This window comes from Ambystoma mexicanum, chromosome 10 (assembly GCF_040938575.1).
Source record: "Ambystoma mexicanum isolate Mex_15411 chromosome 10, UKY_AmexF1_1, whole genome shotgun sequence".
Classification (NCBI taxonomy): Eukaryota; Metazoa; Chordata; class Amphibia; order Caudata; family Ambystomatidae; genus Ambystoma; species Ambystoma mexicanum.
Window position 1 is genome coordinate 749,886,522 of NC_090932.1, and position 20,556 is coordinate 749,907,077.

Below are 20,556 nucleotides of genomic sequence, written 5' to 3' on the forward strand. Positions count from 1 at the left end.
TAGGAACTAATCGCAATGCAAAATCAAAAGACGGGATAAAAACAAACCTAGTTTGAGAATCCTGAATAGATGGAGATAGCCCAGGTTACACAATGCAGTTTGTAAATAATGAGAAAGTGCAAGTTCAAGAGACACGGATGGAATGCACCTAAGTAAGAGAGTCTGTTAGGTGAAAGGGGTAAGCAGGGGGCTCAATGGGACTGACCAGGATGAGGATGATTGGGGTCCCCTGTGGACACCTGCAGACACTACAGGGAGCCACCTAGGTAGGACCCGCCCTTTGCCTAGGGGGCCTTAGCCATAAGGCCTGCCAGGCAGGGGCTGATCTGGGAAAGTCAGTGATAAGGAAGGAAAAGCCAATCTTCGGTGGTGGGCGGGAATGAGGGGACAGAAACTGAAGGGAAGCGGGGGAACAGGAGACAAAGGGCATGCAATTAAAACAATGTAAGCAATTTTTAGGCACAGCTCTTCCAAAGGCCCAGGAGGGCAGCAAAGTTACAATTTCAAATGCTTCACGCACCCGCTCAGCCTCAGTGAGAAATGGCGAGCGTGGGCAGAACCTGCACACTACCTTCGGCACAACGGAGACCAGAGAGCCAATCATTGAGAGGCGGGCGGGAAGGAGGGGACAGACATGGAAGGAAAGGGAAGTGGGGGAACAGGAGACAAAGGGCATGCAATTAAAACAATTTAAGCAATTTTTTAGACACAGCTCTTCCAAAGGCCCAGGAGGGCAGCAAAGTTACAATTTCAAATTCTTCACTCACCTGCTCAGCCTTGGTGAGAAAATGAAACACAGCTCTTCCAAAGGCCCATGAGGGGCCTAGAGAGATCTATAGTCTGGCTGGAATTGATTGAGATGGGCAGAGTCTTACAATGGATCAAGGCAAGACCGGAAAAAGAGCGGAAGTGAGAGAAGGCACAAGTTGAAAAGGGGACAGCAATTTTGAGTCAAGATGGTGAATAGACAGAGACACTGTCAGCCAGGTACTGTAGAGCAAGACCATTGATAGCTTTGTAGACCAGGAGAAAGAACTTGAAAAGTTAATGGATTGGAATAGAGAGCCAACTATGATGGTCTTTGTAGGTAGACGTGGGGGAGCAGGGTAGGTTGTAGAGAGTGCATGTAGTGAAGTTGAGGACTATGTATAGTGGGAGGTGGGAGTAGAGACAAAGGCCAAGCAGTAGGCATGCGCAGTAGTCAAATTTGCTTAGTAGGAAGGTGGGGATTTGGTTTTTGTGGAGTGGTTTGCAAAAATGTTAAGAGGTTAAAACGTGCAGCAGAAGTGGTGGCAGTGATGAATTGGTGCATTCTAAGGTCACTATCATAGAGGATGCCATGGTTGCGTGCCTTGAGTAAGGGAGCAAGAAGGCTAGTTGGGAAGGAGCTACAAGAGGTGGGTAATTGGGTTGAAAGCTCAGAGAAAAATGTCTTACTTTCAACATGGGGCAGATGATAACCAGTCAATGGCAGATTGCAGTAAGACAGTTGGAAATCCATTCCGAGATGGCTGGTGTGAAGGGGTGAAATGAGAAAAAGATGCTAGTGTTTTCATAAAAGAAATGGTGCTGTAATCCAAAGGACAAGGTAAGTTTTCCCTGGGCAAAGGAATGGAGGGTGAAGTCCAAAGGTCCAAGGACACATCCTAGGGGGATGTTGGCAAGGAGAGGGATGGGGTCAGACCTTTGCAGGTTCCATGGGATTGTAAGGGAATGAAGTTCCAGGCAGAAGACAATCCAGGCAAGAGCAGATTTGTGAAACCCAAGGTCCTATAGCATGAGGAGGAGAGCAGAGGAATTGACAGTGTCGAATGCATCAGAGAAGACCAAAACCATGATTGTGGAAGAGAGCTTTGAGTGGTGAGCATTAGAGAGGAAGTTGGAGATGTACCCGAGTGCAGTCTCAGTGGAGTGTTTTCTATGGAAGCCAGATAGGCGTGGATCTCCAAGACCACTATTCTCAATGTCCTTAGTAAGTAAGTTGAAGGCCATGAGCTCAGGGACCTTTTAATAATGGAGTCAGAGGGTAAGTAGGTGATAGTTTGCTGGTTTATGTTTATGTTTATATTTATTATTTATATTGCACTCCAGGTACCCAAAGGCTTAAGGGCGCAGACAACAAAAAACAAACAGTACATACAAATCTTACATGAGACAAAAAGCAGGCAGAGTATATATCAACACCAATATGCAAAACATACGACTGCAAAAAGACAGGGAGTAAGGAGACCTCCTTGAACCAAATAACTAATCAAATGATCAGATTGCAGCTGGAGGATCCCCTCGGAATGTATCTGCACAGTCTCAAGAACGCAGGTAGGGAACTAGTCCCACACCCCACTAGGACACAATCCTTGTTGCCATGCAAGCTCCAGTCTTTCAAGCCCATCCTACGGAGAATTCTAAGATCCGATAGTCTGACCACACCAGGCCCAGTTCTCTGTCTAAGCCAGGCTAGGACCTTAAACCGCAGGGCTTCTTTGGGTTTGTGACCATTAACCCTGCTGATATTATTAATAATAATGTTTCTCTGGTCCAAAACAAAATCCTGAGTGCTTGTGTCTTCTATTTTGGCCATATGACATTTTCTAATACATAGGTTCTGGGAGGAACCCAATTTGGACAAGGAATTCATCTGTGTAGGAGGTTTATAGGCCTCTTGGCACGAATTCTGCGCGGATGCTAGAGTGGCAACTGATGGTTCCAGGGTAGAGCTGACAGTGTTGGGCTTTGTGGTTATAATGCTTTTGTTAATCGGGAGTCTGTGCAGTGCCAGAACTTCCTTACTACGGAGCTCTTTTTGAGAATTGATTTGACAGGCCTTATCCAGGTTACCTTTCTAAATCCCAACACTTAGACTAGAGGATTCATTTGTTTGTGAGGCCATATTATTACTCAATGAACTTGGATCCACAACCAGTTTGCTTAGTGAGTCCACTAAGAGGCCCATATCGAAAGGGCTTGTGCATAGCAGCAGCTCCTTAGCAATACTGGCCATAAGATCCGGCCAATGATCAAGTACTAATTGATCTGGGAGGGATGGAGAAAATCCAGTCTCCTCTTGCGGGACACCAGTAGATGACTTTGGATGCTCCATGTTATTTCCTGAAGGATTCTCGCACCCCTCATGGGCAGGGGAGACAGCGGGATTGATAGCATACTCCATGGTAATACTATTCTCCGTTCTCAAGACACTCCCTGGGGCTGCAGGAACTGTAGGCAGTTTGGATTCAGATCGCATATTCTGCAATCTTCGTCTTCTCCGGGTACTGAGAGTCAAGACCTCCAGTACCCGATCTCTTGTAGGCGAAGAAAGAGAGGTAGCAGGGTCTGCCTGTCCCATTTCCATTTCTGTCTGACTTGTGAAAACTTTATCACCACACACAGGGGTATGAAAAAACTGCTCCTTAGTCCGTGGGCGTAAATTGTGGACACCCCCTTTTTTACTGGTGGCCATGAAATAAGCTATTCCTTACATAAGTTGTAATTAAACAATGCACAGGCAGGGTGAGGGACAGCTAGGCATATATGCAGACCCTCTCTCCAGGGAAAGATATACCCCTATGAGAGAGGGCACACCACCTCTCTAGCTGACCCGAGCTTCCCATGCTGAACAGCCAGAAAGAGGGAAAGGCAAGAACGGTGCATAACAAGGATATGAATGACGCTCTGTGTCTTTTCTCCGCCGGCAGCCTGAGTATCGTGCCTTAGCGGTACTCACCAGCTACCAGCTCAGGTAGGTTAAGGCAGCGACTGCGAGACACACGTGCGGAAGGAATCCTAGTTCTGGACACAATTTCCCGATGCTGTCAGCACTGGATACTGCGACCGCAACCGTGACCTCTGTGAAAGAGCTGCACGAAATTGCAGCTGACACGCCTGCAGGATCACACTGATTAGAGGAAAGGATCTAGAGTTAGAAGTGGACGTCAATCCGAACGGCCGCTGCCGCCGCTTCCGTCGTCCCTGGATTTAGCCCCCCTCACTCGGTACGTTTTGCAACAGCATAGAATGTGTTCAAAAACAGTTGGACAGGTTCAGATTTGAAGGAGGAATGTAAGAGTGTACCAGAGAGAGGTTAAAGAGCTCAGATAGATATGGACATAAGATTGGCACCACTTTGTGAGCAATTGGATCGATAGGTGGGAAGATGGTTTGTTGCTTCTAAGGATGGGTGCTGATTCAGTAGGAGAGGTAAGGGGAAGTAGTTGATCGTAAAAGGGGCAGTTTGGAGAGGTGGTAGACAGAAAGATGGTGGGCATTGAATGAGAGGAGGGCTGGTAGAATATCAATAATTAAAGTTATTTTAGAGGAAAAGTAGTGAGCAAAGTCAGTAGAGAGGGAGGATGCAATGGATGTTGACTTGGGAGCAAAGCGTCAAGGGTAGATGAACGTTTGAGTGGGTGATTACAAAGGGGGGAAATTAGATTTGCGAAGTAGGAGGATTTGGAAAAGGGTCCAGTGCAGTGGTGAGGCAGCAAGGGATTTGTTGTGGGCTAGGAGTAGGGTGGAGGTCTGTTATTTGTACCAGAGTCATAGCTCACAATGCACATTTGTTATGAAGGTTTGGCTCTCCAAGGTGATACAGGGATGCAGGAATGGGGATGGGAGGGTGTGAATGCACATGCACAATAGTGTTGGTCAAAGTGAGTCATAAGTGCATAGAGAAAGTAATTGAAAAGCCTGGTTGATGGAAGAGGAAAGAGAGACAGAAGAGGGGTCCTCACATCATCAAGGTAACTAGCAAGGGAGTCTGATTTACATCTCCTCTTTGTCACTGAAGTAGGGAGAGGAGGAGTAGAGGGTGAAAGGTCTAAGATGCTGAAGTGAACTGTGGAGTGACCAGAAGCAGAGGGGTCAATGGATAGGTTAGAGAAGGAGAAAAAAGTAGAGTTAAAGATAAGGTTCAGATCATTTCCATCAGAGTGCGTAGACTGGTCATGGAGGAAGTAGAAGTTGTGGCCAGATAGGAGGAATTTAAGTTCAAGGAGGTAGGCTGCCGGTGGCTTGAGAAGGTTAAAGTTCAAGGCATGACATGGGGTTTTTGGTGGCATGTTACTTATGGAGAAGGCCAAGTGGGTTCAATAGAGAGCTAGAGCAGCGGCACAATTAAGAGGGGGAAATCGATGTTAGAGGGGACAAGGGGGCATTGGTAAGGGCTTTATTGATGAGTAAACCCACTCCATCAAACTACCCAATGACTGAGAGAGAGTGGGATAAAATAGCAGAAGAGAAGATTGAAGGTGTTGCATTTCAGAGTGGTCTGGGATGTAGGAAGACTTGCTGTAGGGGAAATATGTAGCATTCCAAGTGAAAGAGTGTTAGGAGGTGGGGCAGGGTAGCCAGACTTATGGGGTCGTTGAGTGGTATAGGTGAGGTTGGATATCCTGGGAGAATGGGAACATTGTTTCTGGGGGGTGCTGGTGCAGGGGGAGAGAAGGGAGCTGGGGAGGGAGAGTTTGAGGTAGAAGTTAGACTGAGTTGTGGCTAAAGGCTATGATAGAAGGGGAGGAGATGAGTGAGTGTAAGGTGGAATTGAGAAACGTCAAGGTGCATGGTGCAGGTTAGAAGAAATGGGCATGTGAAGACAGTGATGAAAGGATGCAGCCGAAATGGAGAGGGAAGGTAGCTGAGCTGAAACAGAAGTGGGGAAGGGTGATTGGGAAGGAGAAGGAATAAGTTCAGAGTAGCGCGAGAATAGGGCTATAGGTAACCAAATGACAGTAAGCAGGTCCAAGCAAGGGATGTCCATTGGTTTTTTAAGGTGAGAACAGTTCTTCAGTGAATGAAGAGTCACTTGGTCGAAGGAACCCTGTGTGTAAAAGAAGGAATCAGGCAAAGGGTGAGCACACCAAAGTCTTGGCATGAACATGGGGCTCTGGCCCTAGCCCCTTTCTGTCCCTAAAAAGCCCAACAGACCATCTGACTTGATCTCTGACTTGATTCCCTGCCAACGGACCTTCAGCAATTCGCTGGACTCCAACTGAGGACAGTCCTGTCATTCTGCTGCATTGACACCATCCTGGTATTCCTCCTTAGAGGTTTTTCCTTGAGGGTCTGCACCCCTTGTGGATCCCTAGCTCTCTCTCTCTGTTTCCAGATACAACCCTGACTGCTGTCATGGTGTCCATGACCCTATCTTCACCACAAGAAATCCCCAAAACAACAACAGGTAAGGAGAGTATCTGAAACAAAGTTGTCAGTACAAAAATCCTCGGCACTGGTGGAAGGGAATTGACTACAGGCATTCTCAGCTTAAAATAATCTGAGCAATGAGAATGCTCTCTCAGCCTGACTAGGGTTATACATGTGGTTAAACCTTCTGCTCCTGGCATGCCAGAGGAGATGCAGAACTATACAGCATTGAAATGAAACTTACCTACAGGATCCAAAACAGGGCCTTTGTGTAATGATCACTGTAATGGTCCTGCAATATGATGTTTTATATCACCACATCCATCAGATTTTTAGTTACAAAAAACACTTTTCCCAATCACATTCTACACTAGTATTCTACTCATGTAGAGGAATACTTCCCTTTACTCTCCCACGTCCTGTAGATGTGTTGGTGAGGGAGCAGACTATGCTTGCAGTTTAAACCGTTACAGTTTAACATTTGCCACTTGAGACAGATTTTAATGGACCAGTAGAGGTAATAGCAACTTTTCTCAAATACTACATTCATGAACAGTTTACGAAAGGAATGTGAAAAAAGTATTGACTTTACTAAGAGCTGCTTAATGGACAACAGAAATAAACTAATCAAGGAATGTTATCCAAAAGCCTTCCTATAATTTTCAAAGACTGCCTACGGCTATACCTCACAAGCGATTCTCTAGGTTCTGAAAACTAAGTAAACAGTGTATATTTTGCATTAAAATATTCTTTATTGATTAATACAACGAGCCACTCTATAAGTCACAATTCAATGATTTCCACAGGGATTCTGCCACAGACAGTGTTTCGAATGTTCCCTATTTATGACCGGCCCTATTTTCACAAATGTTCCTATCCCTCCTGTCTAAAGGATTGTTTCATTTTAATCTGACTATGGTTGAGCTAGCATTCATTAGTCTCCTGATAACTTGTATTATTAATCTATATTGATAATCTTTGTTTACATTCTGAGAGTCGACTCTCCTTTTTGGTTTTGGAACCTTTGGGTGGCATAAGCCACCAAAATATCATGAAAACAATTGCTACAAGAGGAAAAGGGTTCGGCGACATTGTGGGTATTGCAGGTGGTTGGGGATGTCGGATGTTGGGGCGTCTTGCAGGCTTTCCTGCATGGCTGGTGGCTCTTGGTGCCTGTTCCTGTCCTGCCTACGATGGCTGCAGGGGTTCCCTCCATCCTATGTTCGAGATTTGCATGCCTGTTGCAGGTGGGGGCGGGGTGGGTGTGGCGGGCATTGCTTTTGAGCTGCAGCAGCACACAAGGTGTTGCAAATGGCTTACGAGGCACCCCCAACACTGGGGTTGGTTGAGAAAACGAATGGTTGTATTGTATGTTAGTGATATATGTATATGATAAATGTTTACATACAAATGCGTTATTTGCAAACAAAAAAACGTTTTTTCAAAAATATATGTTTGTTGTAAATGAACTGCTTTTTCACAACTATTTAGGAATTAGGTATTTTATGAAATTGTAATAGAATAAAATGATATATTTTTAATAAGAACACAGTCTCTGGTCCTCAGCATGCAGGTTCTGAAATACATTTATTGAGGTTTTTCAGCACATAGGGAATCTTATTTGTTTAGCTAACACTATTACCTCCACATTTAAGGGTTGGCCCAATCCCGAGTATGGACACATTCACATCCAGCTTTGAGCTGGAGATGAATGAGCCAGCGGTATGGGCAATTTTGCCCCTGTTAGAGCAGCGCTAATTGCGCCGGCAGTAATAGTGCAGAAAAACCCCATTGGACCCAATGGGAAATAGGTATTTACCATCTTACCGCTACTCGTGATCTGTCGCTAACAGCTATTGCTATTGCAATTTGGGGATATGCCGGCGCAATTAACTCCGGGATACTGCCAGGGCTGTGAGTGTGTTTGCAGCAAGCTGCATCTTTCTCCTTGCTGAATGGGACTCATATCAAGTCTTTTTTCTATTGCCATTCTAAGGCAGATCCTGTGGATAATAAAGTCACGACTTAAAGTGGAGCACAGCGGAGTGCTGCGAGTGTGTTTGTTGTGTTCGCTGGGGAGCCAGAGGGCCCCCCACGAATGAAGCATCACACTCAAATTCACACTCAGCCTCAGACTGCCCTGGGTGCTGCGACCTCGGCATAGCACACGTGACTGACTTCAACTTTACCAGGGATTCACACGCCAAGATGGAGTCTGGGAAAACTCTCATGGGGTAAGTGGAAAATTGCCCTTTTATGAGTTGTACCCAAAGGAAAGGAAAATATAAGTGTGAATCTCCCAAATATCCTGCTGCATTCCTCCAAAAAAGCGGTAAAAGAAGAATCCTTCGATTCAAACAGCTGGCAGTGCATTTCTACAGATCTGATTAATTAAGCGCTCACACTGCATAAAGTTATGTACAATTTCAGAAGCACATTATTGAAGGACAATCTCAGAGCACCAGAGTTTGGTCCATCCAGAGAGATTGGGCTCACTCAATGTAGTACATCTAACTTGTGTGCCAAGCCTTCCTCCCTAAGAGGCCCACACTTGACAAATATCAATGACTCGGATGATGATTGTGTTCCTGTTGTCAACGGTTCAGCCATGTTGGAGCTCACTCCAGTGCACAGTAATCTGATCAAGAAATCCTATGGCCAGAATCTTGAGAACACTATTTCAACCTCTACAATGAAACGCAGAATATGTGAATTTGTAAGAAGCAAGCATCTATCTCGAAGTGTAGACGCACTAAACCATTGTGCAGAAAATAGCAGACTTGTACTACAATGTCCTATAGGTTCTAGTTGAGACTCAGACCTCCTGACTTCCATAGCAATTTGTCCACAAAGAGACCCAAAGATACCAAAGCGGATTGCATCCATCATACGTTAACAACTCTGCACAACATTCAGTTTGATCCATCAAGCGGAAGTACAAAGCTTAGAGGAAATCTGCAACAGCGGAGCAACTCTCCCCTAGGGTGTCAACCAATTTCATACCTCACACAAGGAATCACTCTGAAAGCGTTGAGCTTTGTTCTGAACTCTGTGGTTAATGTGTTTGACTCACTGAAAAATAAAGTTCACATTGATTCAGGCATACTCATGGAACTTTCAAAAGAAGTTTGTAGCTGTGAATCCTCATTGGTAGGTCTCTCAACAGTTATTAATAGGCAAGTAAAAGATCTGATAGACCGATAGTATGGATTTAGCAAAGATCATTCAATTATATTAAATGATCTAAAATTGGACCTTCACAAACAGAAAGAACAGAATGAAAATATTTGGAAGGACATCACATCTTCTCTAAAAGATTTGAAGAAACAGACAGAGAGCATAAAAGTAGCTGTTACCTTAGAGACGAACAAATGCTTTTATGGGGCGTGGCACCCCGCTTTCAACATCTGCACTGGAGGAATTTATAAGATTGGCCCAATTAGCAGAAGATCAGAAATGGAACCAATCTAAAATCGGCTGAACAATGAACAATAAGACTGCCCATTCATGGATACCAAAAAAATACTGAAATGGAGCCAAGGAAAGATGTGCCTGCATCGGCATCGACAGATCATGAAAAGCCTGACGCTTAGCCCCCTTCAAACATTACCAACATAGGGGGAAAAAGGAAAAAGGTCAGAAGAAAAATTTAAAGTCAGCAATCACAGCAAACGATATTGTGACCAAACCTGCTGATAAACCAAAATTGAAGAAGCAGAAGAAATCTAGTAAAAATAACTTTTTCAAAGCCCTTAACAAAATCTCTAGCTTAGAAGGATGTCTAACTAAAAACAACGCCTCAGCAAATGATTTTACCCGACTTGCCAAAGCAAAGGAAAAGGAAAAAAACTATTTTGATAATTCGTCTGATTGCTGCGTAGTGAACTTAATCATCCTTCAGCACGCAGATCAGAAGACAAAGATCAGCATCAGTTGCCAGACAGGGGATTGGCCGCTGGTCCCGCAAAAGCAGCTGAGAATTGCTCCCATTTTTGTCAGTGAAAAGAAAAAAGTTTGTGTAATCAACGGAACAATTATGCCCTGTAACCAAAGTAAATCAGAGCCCCCAACATCTTCCGAAGTAGACACGGTTTCAACTTAAGCCAAACCGGGGCAATGTGAGTCAAGTCTCTCGGCATTGTCTGTAGATATACCAATTGCCCCGTCCAAACTTTACGAATCGCTGAAGCTATGGCTAAAACAATCTCCAGAGTCAAGGGGCCACGAAGCACTTAATCGCACCACCATAATGACTTAAACAAGAAAATACCTGATTTGTATTTGTTTGCCAGTAAAAACATTGACCGGATCTCTTTTCCATAGGGAAATTGCACTTTCATAGTGGAACTCATTTTAAAAACAAGCGAGGGACGGGTGCCATACTAATGCGCGCAGACGAACTGAGAAAACTTAACACTGAAGTATTTGAGGCACTACCACCTCCATCTCCAATTCGTTCGAAAACTTGCAGTGACAGGCCTGGCAGCAATCAAGCTGACAAAAGAATTACACTTAAGAAGATTGCACGCCTCACACTTTCTACATCGGAAAATGGCTCTAATTTAAATATGCACAAGGAGAAATCAAATTTATGGACCCTCCTGACAGATATTCTATGTGAGGTCCTACAGAGGCTCACAGAAAGTGGAGGAGGCTTCCTCTAGGGAAGACACACAAAAAACAACCTCTGAATTCTAAATTGGAATACAAGAGGTCCCTCGTTGTTTAAAGACATTGGGACGAGTCAAATAATCTTTAAAGAAAAGGACTTGATCTTTCTCCAAGAAACATGGTTAAGGGACAATGGGCCTCATTACGACCCGGGCGGTTAACAATGGCGCCATTAGCGCCATGGTTGACGCCGGATTCCGCAATGGTGAATGGCGGAATTACCGCCCCATTCCAAGATAGGCGGGGCGGTAATTCCCCATTCACCATTGGCCCTTCCCCATTCCCATTCTTGCCCCCATAGGGCTCAATGGGAATGGGGAAGGCGGTAATTACGGCACCGCAAATTGCGGAACGGTAATTACCTCCAAGGTCCCTTTGCGGGTCCCTTCCTCAACGACTGGTGAGACCAGCCGTTATGGTAGGGACCCGCAAAGGGACCTCATAATTGGGCGGCAAGGGATTACCGGCACCAGTGCCCTTACTGGTACCAGTAATCCCTTACCGCCCGGGTCGTAATGAGGCCCAATGTCCAATAAGATGGTTTCACAATCATAAATCAAGTTGCATCTTGTCACAATGGAGGCAGACCTTCCAGCGGCTTACTCATTGCTATTCGGAATAGCATGGCAAATGACATCATTTGCATAAGCCAAAATCTTGAAAGAATTCTTGTCGCCAGGTGTCTGATTAAATGGGGAGAAAGCATAAAAGGCCTGATTTTAATTAACATATATTGGAATCCTGTGAATAAGAGTGTTTTTTCGATTCTAGATGATTTGTCAGCAATTATGACTGAAATACACATCCTATATTGTGATTACTTTATAGTAATAGGAGGTGATTTCAATGCACACTGCTCCCCTTTAGTAAGACAATCGCCAGAAACAAATCTGAATAAGGGCAATGGTGAATTATGGGATGCTTGGTTTTCAGAATGGAATCTGATCATTCTCAATGGGAATGTCTGTGATGATGTGGTTCCCGCATCCAAATGGAAATGCTGTGTCGACTATTGACTATATTATAGTGTCAGTAGAATTACATCATTTTTGTTCACTGTTCAAAGCTGTATTTATGATGCACAGTGATCACAAATCTTTGCATGCTAGCTTTATGATTGACAGTATTCCCCATGACACTGTGTATCCACAACATCTTCAAACATCCACCCACGGGCATCGGGTAGAAAGCTTTACAAAACAAGGGAGAACTTTAAACTCTAAATTAAATAACATACTAGATTTTGGTTCTGAAGCAGCAACAAGCCATCTAAGTGCCCCTGGAAGCTACATTGAATTCCTTTGGGATCTAGATCAGCCCCAAGTCAAAAAAGATTTTAAACCGAAACACAACCGTCATCCTTTTGATGAGGAAACACACAACAAAAAGAAAGAGTGAAGAAGAAATCTAAGAGCAGTAAAGAAAGAAGGCCTAAACAAAGAATATTTGAAAAGAATGCAAAAAAAGCTTAGCAACAGTTATTGTCATTGGTCCCGCATGCAGAGACTAACACTTAGCATCCGTAATGGTCACACAATTCTACGAGCCCTTCTCCCATAAAAATCTAGAAACTTTTGGATGATCATTAATGGTGAAACTCAATCCCAAGAGATGCAACATGCCTGTCCCATCTCAAATCACTCCTTGGTGGAATATTTCTGAGAAACCCCTGAAATTTCTTTAGTTACTTTAAAAGACAAGAAGGTCGGAACCAAGCGGTCTCTCAATATATCACAAAAGGAAATTGAGTCTTTAATTGTAAAGGCCCCGAGATCCAGAGCAGCAGGCCCCAATGGCCTAACAAATATAATTCCAAAATCTGAAATCTCAATCTGGTCAAGCATCCTTTAAGATCTATTGCAAACATCATAAAGAGCCAATTACTGCCAGAGTCATGAAAGCGCGCAATTGTCATTCCGATTTATAAAAAGGGGCACAGAACAGAGCCAAGCAATTATCGCCCCATAGCCCTGCTCGACCGTGACAGCAAAATCTTTGCAGGTCTTGTACTCCAAGATTTAGCGAACTGGGCTGAGAGTAAAATTATTATTGCCAAACATCAAACTGGCTTTAGGAAAGGCCAATCCACTACATTGAATGACCTCATTATTTTCATACTTAAAGATCAAAGTATCTGTTCCAAAGCAAAGTCCAAATATATAGCCCTGATTGATCTCACCAAAGCATTTGATTAGGTGAACATAGCCAAATTATGGAATAAACTAAGAAATTGGGGCATTCCGCAGGGTCTGCTGGCAATCATAACCGCTCTTCATCACCAAACAACGTTGCGAGTGAGACTGAATCTTGGAGGAGACCTCTCCTCCGAAATATCCATCAGAAACGGAGAAAGACAAGGTTGCATATTAGCTGCATACCCATTTAACCTCTGTCTGGCAGACCTAGCAGAATTTCTGCCTGCCCACTCACTTGTCTGTTCCAGGATCGGTAACCACCCTGTCCTCTTCCTAGCATATGCTGATGACATGGCCTTAATAAATCATGCTCCCTGTCAGTCTTAAACATCTGCTTAAAGCTATGCCAAGACAAACAAATTAGTGATCAATCCGCCAAATCACATATAATGATTTTGAGCAATCGGTCTAAAAGTAGGAAACCTCAAAACCGGCGCTTCAATTATCAAAGTAAAAAAAAATCAAGTATTTGGGCTTTACTCTCAGATCTACCAATTCGATTAAAGATCTTAATGATGAATTGCAATTAAAAACTACCCAATTCATTAATATTTTGAAATGTCTCTGCAGATTCTCGCTCTTACCCCTAATAAAGTTCTATAAGGGGAAAGTTATACCTTAAATCTTGTATGGCTTAGAACTCAATCAGAGTGCAGGGAAAATGAATTGGGCAAAAATTGAAGGTCGCATATGGAGAAAATTGCTGAGTCTACCCATGTCTCTCTCTATTGCGGGTTTAAGCTACAAATTCGGCTTGTACTCACTCCAATCTTATCTGCAATGGAAGTGGTTACTCATATATCGATCTATCTTAGATCCCTGTAAACACTCTACATGAACCCTGGGCGACCATATGAACTCATAAAATAGTGAGTTCTTGTCCAATCTGAAAAGCGATGCTGAGCAAATATTACAGAATTTTGAGGTGACCAGCTTACAGGGCCGCTACACTGCAATCGCGCAAGCGGGGAACGTGTATTTCTGGGGTGCGCTGGAATTATCACACACGATAGGGCTTGTGCGAGTAGGGTACGTGTATTTCTGGGGGTGTGCGGGAAGTGTTTTCCTGTTCATTCAGCCTGATTGTTTCAATCCTTGTCATTTTTAGGACAATTGTTTTTGCTGTACTGCCACAAATGTAACATACTTCTGTCATAGATTACACCCCACAATAGCCCACATTTATTACCTTGTTATGGGAATGATTTAACCATTCAGGCTGATTGAGTAATGGCCTGCACACAATCATTTTTGGGCTCTGTTTGGATGTTGAACATGACTGTTCTCTTCTGTCATGTTGAAGTGTCCAACCATTGATGTATTCATCTGTCTGCCATCACTGTATCAGTGAACACTGGATCTGTTGCAACGTGTGGCACATGCGTGTTTGCTCACACTATTTTGCATGTTTTATCTCATGATGTCCATCTCACATGGATGGGTGACAGTACTGATTTCCTAACATATGGCTGTACTTGTCAAATGTACCATGGCTATGCTACATGGCATCTGTGTGCTGGCATGTGTCATGTATGTGTATTGGATATGACACTCACAGGCTAATGTGTGATGCCAGTGCTATCCAGCATGCAGCGCATGTGTTGCTTTTCTATCTTGGAGTCCTCAGTGTCTGCTGTTTTGCCTCCCCTTCCAACTCATTGACACTGCATGCATGCCAGGGTTATAGTAATGTGGGACATATGTAATGTATGTACTGGATCTCTGCCTCATCAGGCCTACATGTGTGCTATGGTGCTCATGCCTGTTTCCATTTGTTATCTTTCATGTTTTTGCAGGTGATGAGGTACTTGATGCTGTTGAGGAGTAGGAGATGGTGCAGACCCAGGAGGAATCACAGCCACAACCGGGCACCAGTGGAGGACGTGGGGTGGTGGTGGGTGAAAACCCATTATTCCTACAGACCACGCTGTCCATGGGTGTCTCTGGGTACACCTCTGCAGACCGCTATGAATCAGTTGCTGAATCGGACAGTGAGACATATGTGCCGGTGCAGATGAGTGTTTCTGGCAGGGATGCTGTTCTGTCCAACCCACCTGCACAGGAGGTAGACCCCTCTATGGGGATTTCAGTGTTGTCCGCCTTTGGCAGTTACGGATGCAGGGTCACACTCCACAATATTTGCTCCTGTTCCTGGGCCAGCAGATCAAAGGAGGAATGCAGTCCTGCAACCTCAGGCAGTGCCAGCACAGCAAGGTGCCGATCACCTTGCCCCAAACAGGTGTGGTGCCCGCCAAAGCGGTGGCCGTGCGCCACCAAGCAATACTGTGTGGGAGAACTCCATGTACAGTATAGCAGCACAACAGGGGGCATCGTGTGAAATGATGGCTCAGGCAATGGATAGGGTGGCCACTTCCATTATCCCCCTGAAAGGCAGATGGAGCTCCAGCAGCAGGCAACAGACTCCATTTGCCACTCACACAGGGAGGGCATGTTGGCGTCCAACAGGGACCGACGGACTGCACTGGAGACTCTGCACGCAGCCATATCTGTAGAGTCCCAGGCCCACTTGGAAGCCCTGAGGTTAGAACACGGGTCCCTCAGAGATACTCTAGTGAACTTGAGGTTTCCCGGAATTTTAAATTAGAACAGCAGCTGGAGCAGCTCACACATTCATTCTGAGCTGAGCTCCAGGCAACCCGTGCGGAGATCCGGGCGTCACGCGAGTCCATGCAGGCATAAATGTGTGCTACCCATGAGGTGCTGCATGGGGATCTTCGTACCATCATCCTGCAGAACCAAACCTTCCAGACCCGCATGCTTGCTGCCATGGAGGACCATACCAGGGCTTCGTGTGGGCTGCCTCCCATATCACGGCCACCTCCTGTTGTAGCAGCAGAGGGTGATGACAGCGATGGCTGTTCTCCCACTGTAGCGTAGCCGTGCAGACCATGGGCCCATGGATTTTTTTTTTCTCAACATCCACGCATGTGGGTGTTAGGGTGCACTCTGTACCTTGTCCCTGCTGGGTGCCCCCCCCCCCAGTCCACACATGGCCATTTTTATTTATTTATTTTTTTTATTTTTACAGTGTGTTGCTTTGTGTGGCTCCCGTGGGCATCTACTGTGTATTCCAGCTGGGCACATGCAGGCTTGTCCTGTCTTTGGGTTAGATGCTTGGTTTCCTGACACACACACCCCTCCTGCTTCCCCTTTCCATGGGCTTGCAAAGGGTGTGACCAAGTGACAGTAACTTACACAGTGACTTTGGACTCCCATGAGTTGTGTGGGCAGTCTGTAGTCATAACTGTGTGTACATCACTAGTGGGGATTGTTGTTGGATTCTACACTGTGTGATGTATTGATATGTGCTTGTGCATCCATGTATTTCTCCTTATATACATGTAGGTTCTTCATGTCTTCACAAGGCCGTCTCCTTTGCAGATGCAGGTCATGTTGTATGCAGTACACTGAGACAGTTGCCTGACAGCAACACTCTGCAGTTGGAAGGGGTCGATGTGCTTCCTTAGTCAGGTTGTGAGTCTTGCAATACTTTAATTTTTTCCTGTCATATATTGCCACGGTTTCATCCTGTACTGATGTTTTGTGTTGCTGGTAAGTATTTGTTCATGTGTGCTGTTTCTTATTGATTACTGAGAGCATATTGTCTGTGGCCTGTTTACATTAGGAACAGTGCACTTTGTGACACTTGTGTCATGTGTTGTGCATTCATTTGGTTGCTTTCACATTGCATGCCATGCCATGGTGTGTTGGGTAGCTGAGATGGGGAGGGGTTGGGTGACATGACACTATTTTGATGTGGTATTTTGCAAGGGGGTAGTCATTCCTGCTGCATGAATGTGTCTTTTTGTGACACAGCATTGGGTGTCTTTAAGTAGGTAGGGATGCACACAATGTAACACCTCCAGGTGAACAATCTCAGGCTGGTATGGTTGCGACAGTTGACTGTCCCTTTTATCATCATCATTGATTGTCAGCTGGTATGTGCCAGGCCTGTGTGCACTCCGCAGGGGTCGGATTTTAGGTGAAGTAATTTGCCACCAGCTGGGTAGGTGCTGCCTCACCACGTGCCCTTTCACCTCCCATGCGCAGCGACCGTGCATGTGGTTGGGGATGTGGGGGCACCACCATGTCCACCGGCACGCCCCGGCGGGTTGCAACGTTGTGCAGGACACATGCTGCCACTATGATCCTGCACACTACTGGTGGCGCATATAGCAGCTGCCCACCAGAGCAGTCAAGGGAGCGAAAGCGTGACTTGAGCACTCCGAATGTGCGCTGCACTATGCCCCGGGTTGCAATATGGGCTGTGTTGTATCTTACCTCGGGTAGTGTGGTGGGGTTCCGAATTGGCGTCATCATGTAGGTGCTCAGAGGGTAGGCACTCCCCTGGGGAGGTGATGATGGCTATCATTAGTGGGGTTGTCATATTACTCAGTATCTGACATGCATGCATGTGCAGAGGCATTTATACTCACCAATCAGCCATGTGTCGCCATGCTGCCCAGCTTCCAGGTCCCGGTTTAGGGGTGACATTCTGAAAATGAAACTATCATGGCTTGACCCTGGATAGTTGGCGTATACTGAAGTGATGATTCCCTTGGCATCACATACTACCTGCACGTTGATTGAATGCCAGTCCTTGCGGTTTCGATATATGTGCTCAGTGGCCCTGGGAGGATGTAGAGCCACATGGGTGCAATCAATGGCACCTAGCACTTTGGGGAAGTGTGCCACCCCGTAAAAGTCCTGGACAACGGCCTGCCTTTTTGCAGGTGTTCTGGGCATGTATATGTTTCTGTGGACTGAGGGGCGTGCAGTCATGATGGCCAACACCTGGTGTAGGCAGCGTGACTGCGTGGCCTGTGACACACCCCCCACTATGGCACCTGTCCGCTGAAATGAACCAGTAGCCAAGAAGTGCAGTACATTGAGCACCTTTTCCAAGGGGCTCAGTGCTTGCAAGCACAGGGTGGGTGATGTGAGGTCATCCTCCCACTCACTCACCAGGTCGAGGATTATTTGTGGTGGAAACCTGTACCTCCCATACACCTGGTCATCAGGCATCCCAAAAAGGCTGGTCCTGGGTAAAAAAATGTGGGACCTGGCTATCCTCCTCCTCCTGCGGTGTCCCACGACCACTGCTGCAAGGAACGGTATATTCATCGTAGCGTCTGAGCTTGTTTGTTGTTTGCGTGCACTTTTATGCTGCGCGGGGCTGCTTACACCTGCTTCCTGAAGGCGTACGTGTTTCCGGATAAGCGTATCTTTTTTGGCACATGCCTTTCCCCTGTTCGATTCCATGAATACGTGTTGTTGGCGCGCGTGTGGGCGTTGCGAGTATTTACCTCCTGTATTTCCCCCGTAACGCCAACATTTTCACGCATTGTGCCCCATTCCGCGTATTATGTCTCATGTTCTGACAACTTTTGTTGTGTGCGCCGCGCTATGTGCGCTTTCCCTGTGGGCGTAGTGCACGCCGTTTAATGATGTGAGCACCCGCGTGCGCCACCCACGATTTTAGCGCACATCCCAGGATTTACACGCGCACTGAATTCCTTGAATCGATGTGTGCGGCTTTGGCACGCGTGCGCTGCAATTTTCATACTTGCACTGCGATTTTCACACTTGCGCTCCCCTTTTCGGTGCACATTTATTCCATGAATCGGCCCGTTAATGTTTGTGAAAAATCCTGCAAATACATATTGCCATATTTAAGAAGATTTCCTACCCCTGAATGGCGTACCGAATTATTATGGTTCCGACTAAACCTAATAAAAATAAAAGAGACTATGACAAAATGGAACAATCTTGACCAAAATGCAGTGGAATGTGATTTATGTGTAGAAGGCTATGTCCAAGACATCAGAAATCTCCTAATAACTTGTACAGGAACGCTGGCAATAAGAATGAAACATTTTGCCAGATTTGTACACCACATAGAGTGGATTAACACTCAGGATTTTTGGTACAGGCTTTCGGCAGGTAAAGAAATCTTCTTATCAATTGACTTATTGAAATTGCTGAATGAATTGAAGTTTATAAAAATTGCCTTATGAAGCACACTGGGAGTTACAAACTAACAGTTCATTAATGTATTTTGTCCTGCCAAATTGTATTAAGACGAAGCACAATATATCATGTTTCACATGGATTACCTATTTTATCCTTTGTGCTAATAATTAATCCTTTTTTCTTTTTTGTTGCTGTTTTTATAATTTCTTTTTTATCGGTGGTTTCCATTGTCATTGTCTATGAACTAATCAACTGATGAATCTGTGTAAAAAGTCAGAATTTGACTGAAAGCACAATAAATAAATTAATTAATTAAAAAAAAGATTCCGCCAACCTTGTGATGAGGCCCTTTAATTCCTGTTGTACTATGCAGATGTAATCCAATAGTGGCTTGTTTAACGCATTTTCTCACAATCAGTAGTACTGTCACATGTCACGTGCCTGTGTGACTTGCAACGCTGGAGCTACGGAGTGATCTCTTTTCAAGACAGAGACTGAGGCAGCCATTCATGAATGAACTAGTTGCGTAGGAAAAGTGGGAGTGGCTTGCCTGCATAACAGGATTTTAAATGTTTCCACCAAGCAGAATTTATTTTACATGCAGATGATTGTTGTTCAGCAAAAGAGAATACATATATATGTATGTATGATTTATATATAACAACCAGGGTCATACATATATAGAGCTCCAGATATCTTTGTGGAATGAGTATTCATAGGTTCAAATCCTAGCAGAGTCTCTTCTCTAATTCACTCTATCTTGGCCGCAACCTCAGCTGCAGTGATTTCAAATTCTCCACCCACCCAACTCTTTCTACAACCCACTCACCCACCTCACTCTCAACCCCCTCTGATCCTTCATCTGACACTTGCTTTAGTTCTTACCCTTGCACTCTCAACCTCTCTTACTCACATTTTCTCTTGCTCATCATCGATGACACCCTCTCTTAATCATTTGCTCCCTTTCTCTATTCTCCTTCCTTCTCTTTTTCTCCCCCGCCTGCACCCCATATTGCATCATCCTTTGAAACTTTGCACTCTCCTCCTTGCAGCCTGGTTCCTATAAATTCAAAATGCAAATAACTGCAGTAAAAGCCAATACTATTGGCATTGCCAATGCTTGTTTAAAGCAGCCATTGGTAGTTCTTATTTTTCAAGCCTCTTTTGGTGCCACTTGAATGTAAGCTCTCTTTCCCTCATTAGTGTAAGTGATATTAATAATTTGAATGGTTGCACAGAGCAATGCCAGTGGCTATGAAATATTTGAACCCTTAACTGAGTTGGAAGGTTGAGGCCGGAAGGGGGTTCCGACATTGTTGTGTCTAGACTCCGAAACTACGCCTCACAAATGACACCTAATTAGGCTGAAAAATGTCAATGTTTCTTCATGGTCTTGTGCAGAGGGGATTTCTCCTAGCAGTTCAGGCTTAACTGCAGCTTTAGGTGCGCGGTAAAGCCTGATTTGCTACTTTTGTAATGGCTACAAAGGCTGAAGAATTAGCATTTCGAGGGTTGCTCATAGCTACACCAATGGTAATAATTAATTAAAACATGTCATACA